This window comes from Myodes glareolus, chromosome 25 (assembly GCF_982192425.1).
Source record: "Myodes glareolus chromosome 25, mMyoGla1.1, whole genome shotgun sequence".
Lineage (NCBI taxonomy): Eukaryota > Metazoa > Chordata > Mammalia > Rodentia > Cricetidae > Myodes > Myodes glareolus.
In genome coordinates this window covers 37,806,859-37,814,325 of record NC_142050.1, presented here as the reverse complement: position 1 = coordinate 37,814,325, position 7,467 = coordinate 37,806,859, and the positions used below count along the sequence as shown (strand labels likewise).

Genomic DNA, 7,467 nt, shown 5'->3' with positions numbered 1-7,467 from the left:
TTTCTGTGTGATTATTTTTGGAGTCTGAGTGGCCGGAAAATGAACAAGTAGCTTCCTTGCAACAGGAAAACAAATGTAATAAAATTTTATTTCAAGGAGCATGTATGGTCTATTGTAGGATAGCATGGACCTACTAAAATTTCTGTCTAGAGCTAGGCATGGAAGAGCATGCTTTTAATACCAGCACTCAGAATACAGAGGTTGGCAGATCTCTGAGCTCAAGGCCAGCCTGGTCTACAAAGAGAGTTCTAGGACAGCCAGGGCTACACAGAGAAACTCTGGTTCAAAAATAAACAAATAAATCTGTGTATAAACATGTTTTTTAGATAAAAATCTATACATATATAGTTTATATTTGCATAGAAAAAATTTAGTAGGCTACTTACTAAAATAATTAGTCTGATAATGTCTAAGGACAGCAGTTAAAAGGAGATTTTTACATAATTTTTTTTTCATACAATATCATGATTTTCCTCCTCTTTCAACTCCCCCAGATTCAGGGTCTCATATTGCCTAGACTGGTCCTGAGTTCCTGGACTCAAGCCATTTTCTTGCTTCAGCTTCCTTACAAAGTCCTAGCTCACCACCAGACCCAGCTTAAAAGAGACTCAAAGTCACTTTTGTTCCCTTTTACTGGACAATTACCTTGATACCATTAAATGTTGTTTAATAAAATTTCAGATGTATACAACAATTTGGAAAATGCTACAAAATTTTTTTATAATCTTCACCCAGACACCCCAAAGGTTAAAAAGTTAAAGACCTTCTAGTCCTGCCCTCACTTCTCCCCCCCATCCTACCGTGTGTGTGTGTGTGTGTGTGTGTGTGTGTGTGTGTGTGTGTGTGTGTGTGTTGGGAAGGTAAGTGGGGAGTGATCATGTATGTAAACTTTTTGAAGGTATGGAGAAAACATGATGTTCCTTAACCTCTAAATATTTTCACATGCATTCTCTAAATCAAAGAAGTTCTGTTACATAACCTAATACAATTACCAAAATCAAGTTGATTAAATTATTGATATTGATCAAATCCTGTTAGTTAATCTTAAAGTCATATCTAAGTTATTTCAATTGCCCCAATACTGACTTTTGTTGTTTTGGATATTCTAAGTCTGGCTCTATAGCCCAAACCGGCTTGGAATTCACAATCCTCCAGTCCCTGTCCCACAATTCCCAGGATTACAGGTTTGTGAGAGGGGCAAACAAACATCATGACAGGAACCTAACAACTCACTTAAGAATTAGACCTCCGTTCCTGCACATACTGGGCCTGGGCCAACCCCCCCCCCACACACACACACACACACACACTGGTGATAACTAAATAAGAACAAAGCCTGGGGCTTGTCCAGACTTGCCCAAGAATGGAAAAACTATTGCCTTAGCCCACCCCTGCTAACGCTAACCAATTAAAAATGTCTTAATATGATTGCCACTTGCGTAAGCCAATCCTAAGCAGAATGGTCACCCGGCTTTTAAATTTCCTGTAGCTGTGCTTAAAAGGATCTTACACGGCTCTCTTGGGGTCGTTGCCATTTTGTACAAGTGTGTACCCCATGTTGCATCGTGACTGTGGTTTTGGGGGGACTTCTCACGGACTCCAATAGCTTGCATCACCATGCCCAGCCAATAATGAGTTTTATAGTAATGAAAGCCCAGATGATGAACCAAACTCATTTGTTCTAGCTCTTTGGTCTCCTTAACTTTGAAGCCGCTCCTCAGACCTTCCTCATTTTTCATGAGCTCTTCCTCTGCCTCTGAGTGCTGAGATTAAAGATCACCACGCCTGGCTATACTGCCCTTTACAAGAAAGATACTTTCTGATCGGTACCGTCCAGTCCTTCCGCAGCAGGCTGCTCACCCTGGGCTGTCTGATGTGTCCTCATGACTCCTGTATGACTCATGTGCAGTCACGTCCCGCCGTAGGCGCGTGAGGTCCCACTCCAAATAAGGATCAGGCCGTTCCTTCCTGGCTTCTCTACCGCTCATTTACTACTTTTCCTTCAAAGTGGTGACTTCTACCATCCTATTTAGGAGTTTACGTCTAAGAAAGATTTCCCTTTTCCACGCTTACTCCATCTACCGCACACTCATCACTACGAACTATCGGGCTTTTCTTGGCTGCCGTGACTCCGTTTGACGCATAAACTTTTTAATGTGTGTGAGTGTTTCCGAGCATGAATATCTGCGCATTTGTGCCTGGTGCCAGCAGAGGACAGAAGAGGGAGTCAGGTCCCTTGGGACTGGAGTGACAGTCACAGATGGTTCTGAACTGGCATGTGGGTGCTGGGAATTGAAGCTGGGCCCTCTGCTGGGAAGAGCAGCCATCTCTCCAGTCCCTGGAGCAATTTTTAAAAGGTAAATTTTTTTTTCTTTCCCAAAGATAGAGATGAAAAACCTGAAGTCAGTGTCACAAGACTTCAGATTTAATGACTCTTATTTTTAATTAATACATGTTAATTGATCTATGTAGCAATTTCCTTATTAAATATAAATTTCAAATGACATTGGCTGTCATTTCTTCACTGTATATTTTCCTGTAATTAGGGTATGTTCCACCAGGTGGCAGTAGTGCTCCAGTTACAGTAATTCTCCAGTAAAGATTTTACTAATAAAAAGGTGTTCCAGGGCATGGGTGTGGTTCATGTCACCAGTCATGTGAGAGATTCCTGATTTGGTCCCCAGAACTACCAAAGAGAAAGGATAGTATAGCCAGACATGGTGGCACATGCCTTTAATCCCAGCACTCGGGAGGCTGAGGCAGTCAGTTCTCTGTGAGTTCCAGGCCAATTTAGAATTTAGTCTACAAAGCAAGTTCCAGAATAGTATGTATGTCTTGTGTGTGTGTGTGTGTGTGTGTGTGTGTGTGTGTATTAATGTGTAAGGAAGTTTCTGGAACTTGCTTTGTAGATAAAACTGGCCTTGGCCTTACACATTAGTATGTATGTCTTTTTTTTTTTTTTTTGAAGTGTATTAATGTGTAAGGAAGGTTTTCAACCTAATTGAATATGGTACACATTTAAAACAAACAAACAAACAAACCAGCTCTTTGTTGGAAACTCCGTCACTAGCATGCAGTTTTATTTTGTTTTTTTTGTTTGTTTGTTTTTTTTTTGTCCAAACCTAGGGGAGCTCCACACTCTTGAGTTACATGCCAAGATCAGACTTAACTGGAGGCACTCCAGAAGAACAAGTCTGACTTTGGGCAGGCTTGAACTGGAAGATGAGGCCACTCTAGGCCAGTGTGACCACCGGGGGCCCTGACCGCTCTGCAAGTAGCTAGCTGGGAGGTAAAGTCCATGGTTCCCTGGCCCAGGCTGGAAAAGCAAGAGGTCAAACTCCTAAGGAATTCTATTAAAAATCAGACTTCCAACTCACACTGCTCCTATCTCTCCAGTATTCTGATCATCTAGGAATTTCGGGGTGGCTTTGACTGTCTGGAAACGCTGTCTTCATATGAAGGAAGAAGGCGAGAAGTGCTCTGTCTGGTAGGTACGCCCCTGCAGCCCAATTTTACAAGCAAACTGTAAAGCAGGAGGAGGCTTGGAGACCTAGCCCAAGTCTCCACGCCGTAGCTGAAGAGTCTGGCCTCAATTCCTCAAAGGTGCAGAATCAGACTCACGTTATAGAGGCCTCTTGGCAAACATGATCAAACAGACACGTGTGGACTTGTGAAATCTGTGGTCACTTCAGAAGGCCAGGCTCACAAAGCCAGTTCTTAACAAACCGAGTGGTTCCTCTTAGTCACGATGCCTGCATTTCAGAGAGGCTCAGAGCAAAGCCTTGCCGGAGGTGCTGAACCAGTCATTAGACTCTCCCAAGGAAGAGAGATTGTAAAGACCTCTCATAGATGCGACTGAAAAAGAAATGCATTTGCCGAATACATCCCTGATAAAAATAGTTACATAATCCAAAATGGCAAAAATAAAAGTAAGCCAGACCACTGTGTCTGCTTCACAACTACCTGACTCACCTTCTGTACCCTGAGGCTCACATTTTCCACTTTTAAGGAGCTGCTTCTGGTTACTAGAGGAAAGGCATTCCCAGGCAACACTCCCCATGAGCTTAGTTCCCCTGTCCTCACATCCCCCCCACCCCGTGTGTGTGTGTGTGTGTGTGTGTGTGTGTGTGTATACACGCGTGCACGCGCACCCAGCCTCCCTCCCTGTCTCTGTGGGTAGGAGTTGGGGGGTGGGGAGGAATGGGGGCTGCTAGGATCAAAGCCAGGACCTCTACCACTGAATTGCATGCTCCTCTTGTACTTGTGTCTGCTGGTGTCTCTGTAAAAGGAACCATAGAACATTCTACCACCCCAAGCTGTCTCACATCATAAGTCCGCAAATGCCGTTAATTTCCTCTAGAAACTCGGGCGGGGGGTGGGGAGAATGGAGACCTTGGGTGTGAAAGTTCTTTCCTCCAGTACCCTCTTCTGGTGTTCCAGGATCAGCAGCTCCTCCCGAGTGGCACACGCTCAAGGGCTCCTGTTGGGATTTGCGGTCCAACTGGTTCCTAGCAGGCGACAGTTTTAACTCCATGCGTCTTTACCTTTGCCTTCCTTGAGTCGACTCTTCAGTCTCCAGACCCAGGAAGGGGCAGGCCTGTGTGTCTGTGTGTTTTGCATTCAAAACAGTTTATGTAGCCAGGTGTCTGTAATTCCAGCATTCCAGAGACTAAGGCACAAAAATTTCTGAGCACCGAAGTCCAGTCTAGGCTGCACACATACAGTGTGAGGCCCTGTCTATAAAATTTAATCTGAAAACCAAAGATTACATATACACACACACAAAAAAAATGAAAATAGAAGGCTTTATTGAATCTTATCAACTGGATCTGACGTAAAAAATAAATTTTGTTTAGTTTTGGTTTGGTTTTGGGGGTTTATTTTCTTGTTTGTTTGTTTATTGTTGTTGTTGTCGTTTTTTGGGTTTTGGAGACAGGGTTTCTTTGTGCAGCCCTTGCTGTCCTGGACCTGTCTCTGTGGACCAGGCTGGCCTTAAACTCACAGTCCCACTTGCCTACGTGCTACCACCACCCTGCTAAAACTAATCTTTGAAAAGGGAGCTGGTGGGGAGGGAGAGTTGACTGTGCTAACAGTGCTAACTGTTCTTGCAGAGGTCCAAGACCCGGTTCCTGCACATCCTGGGCAGCTCACAGGCATCTGTAACTCAAGTCTAGAATCCCTTTCTAGCTTCCGTGGGAACAGACACACATAGTGCATATATACATGCAGGCAAAACTCTCATACACATACATTTTTTAAAAATATAAAAAGGCCAAGCAGTGGTGGCACATGCCTTTAAGCCCAGCACTCAGGAGGCAGAGGGAGGCGGATCTCTGTGAGTTTGAAGCCAGCCAGGTCTACAGGAGCTAGATGGCTCTAAAGCTAAAGAGAAACCCTGTCTCGAAAAACTAATAATAATAATAATAATAATAATAATATAACTGGTCATGATGGCACACACCTATTATCTATCCCAGGACTCAGGAGACAGAGGCAGATGAATCTCTGAGTTAAAGGCTAGCCTGGTCTACAGAGCCAGTTCCAGGAAAACTACACAGAGAAACCATGTCTCAAATATATATATACACACACACACACACACACACATATGCAGGTTGGACTGTTGGCTCAGCTTGAAAACACTGTCTGTTCTTCTGGTAGACCTATGTTTTATTCGCAGCACCCACATGGTGGTTCACAGCCATCTATAACTCCAGTTCCAGGGTATCCAAAGCCCTCTTCTGATTTTTGTGGGCACCAGGTATATGTATAGTGCACAAACATGCAGGTGAAATATTTCTAGACTAAATAAATAAATAAAAGACATAAAAGGGAACTGAGGGTAGAGTTCAGTGGAAGAGCACGTGCTTAGCACGCAGAAGACCCTGACTTCCATCCCCAGCATTAAAAAAATAAAAATAAATTAAAAAATAAACAAAACAAGCCAAGCATGGCAGCATATGCTTGACAAACAGGAGGCTCATGGGTTCAAAGCAAATGAGAGAGAGTGACTGACTGACTATGGAACACAAGGGTTGTGACGCAATTCAATAACAGAGTACTTACCCAGCATGCAAGCCTCTGGGTTAGAAGAAAGAAAGAAAGAAAGAAAGAAAGAAAGAAAGAAAGAAAGAAAGAAAGAAAGAAAGAGGGAGGGAGGGAGGGAGGGAGGGAGGGAGGGAGGGGTTGAACTGCATAAATATTTATATTTATATGAACTAAAAAGACACATGCAAGTTTGAAATATAAATAATCATTCGAGAGAAATTACAAAAACAAACATTGAGTGAGCTCATAAAAATGAGTCAAACAATAGATAACTCTAAATTTTCACCAGACAGCGGACCAGAACATGGATGTGAATACAGTTAAACAGCAAACATTTAGTTAAAATGAACAAATCCATCTATAATTCAATAGCTGAAAACGAAAACTGCCAGTATATTAAACTCTGTTTACTTTCCAAATTAGCAAAAGATGTGGCTTTTGCTAAAAATTAATAAGATGTGGCTTTCTTGGCCAGCACGGGGGTTAAAGTGTGTTGGCTCCCATATGGCTGGTGGAGGGAGGGAAGCTCGGTGAAACCTCTATGAACAGCAACTTTACAATGTATTCAGAGAGGCTTCAAAATAGTCTGCTCTCTTGCCGGGCACTCCAGCCTTGAGATCTGTGTGAAAGAAATGACCTAAACTCTTCACAGATACTTTGACGTTACATTACTCAGTGAAGCATATTTCATGTTAGAGGTCTATCCAGACAAATTCCATGAGCAAAACATTCACTAGCCTCTTAAAATGATAGCTACAATTGATTCTTAAATATCTTACAATAGTCAGCGTAGGAAGCAGGGCATCAATATGTTTGGCACACGTGGAAAGATGCTGGAAGAGGGTGCAGTTTCCCAGAGCTGGTCCTAACTGAGAAGCAGAATCCAGTGCCTTTGTTTTTGAGTTCTGTACTTCAAAGAACTTTACAGACTTTACACCTGGCATGTGTTATTTTTCTAGTAAAAAAAAAAAAAGAGAAAAGAGAGAGAGCCTAAAAGAGGGCATAAAGGAAGGAGAAAAGTCGAAAACAAAGTAAGAATTATCCCAAAGAAAAGGAAAGTCTCCACAGCCCAATAGGGCCACCCTGCCCTTGGCTTGCTGTTTACAGAGGAGCTGGCTTATTGCAGTGCTACTATGGGAAATTGAGACATGCCCTAGTTCCTGCTACTTGAGTTTACAGAGTGCTGCGCTCTCTGCAATAACATGCATAATAATCTTTTTAGCAATCCCTGCAATTAGGGGGTTGCCGAACTGGAATTGTTACTTTGAGACACACACACACATATGCATGCAAACACAATAGCTGAAACATAGAACCAACTACCCCCTTGAAGAAAAACAGCATAATTAGCTCTCCTTTAGATGGGAAGATATTCAACAACCTAAATATAAACAGACTGGGTGCTGGTCTTTCCTTTAG

The 7,467-nt window shown here is 42.8% G+C and overlaps 1 long non-coding RNA gene across 1 annotated transcript; it reads left to right on the top strand.

Moving 5' to 3' along the window:
* Positions 1-1,958: 1,958 nt before the first annotated feature.
* LOC146889547 (uncharacterized) lies at positions 1,959-4,776 on the top strand. The gene is made up of 4 exons (XR_014999921.2): positions 1,959-2,357; positions 3,127-3,289; positions 3,397-3,487; positions 4,441-4,776. It is a non-coding gene; the product is annotated as an uncharacterized LOC146889547 (long non-coding RNA).
* The last annotated feature ends 2,691 nt before the right edge of the window (positions 4,777-7,467 follow it).